The sequence below is a fragment of the Seriola lalandi genome, unplaced genomic scaffold, assembly GCF_002814215.2.
Source record: "Seriola lalandi dorsalis isolate HSWRI2012SDOR001 ecotype SW California unplaced genomic scaffold, Sedor1 jcf7180002048920, whole genome shotgun sequence".
In the NCBI taxonomy this organism is placed as follows: Eukaryota; Metazoa; Chordata; class Actinopteri; order Carangiformes; family Carangidae; genus Seriola; species Seriola lalandi.
In genome coordinates, this window is record NW_019519483.1 from 1 (window position 1) to 335 (window position 335).

The 335-nt window shown below is 42.4% G+C and overlaps 1 non-coding gene across 1 annotated transcript; it reads left to right on the forward strand.

The window, feature by feature from the left end:
- The first annotated feature begins 131 nt into the window (after window positions 1-131).
- On the forward strand, window positions 132-203 carry trnae-cuc (transfer RNA glutamic acid (anticodon CUC)). The gene has a single exon. It is a non-coding gene; the product is annotated as a tRNA-Glu (tRNA).
- Window positions 204-335: the final 132 nt, after the last annotated feature.

Here is a 335-nt window from a genome sequence, read left to right on the forward strand (position 1 = left end):
GTTGCCTTCTTATTTATTATTTTTTTTTTTTTTCATTTTGCACAATGTATTACTAAAATATATGAAGCCGTTGACGATAGACGTGCTTTTCCCTCAAAAACTTTAACCATCGTCACGGGGTGGTGAGCACTTCCCTGGTGGTCTAGTGGTTAGGATTCGGCGCTCTCACCGCCGCGGCCCGGGTTCGATTCCCGGTCAGGGAACGACTACGTTTTACTCTGCAAAGGCTAATATGTTTAACCGCAACTCGGATTTTGTTCTTCATTGTTTCTGTAAATTAACCTCTGCATGTTAAGGAGTTACCTCCCATCCTCAACTATTTGCTAGAAGAAGTA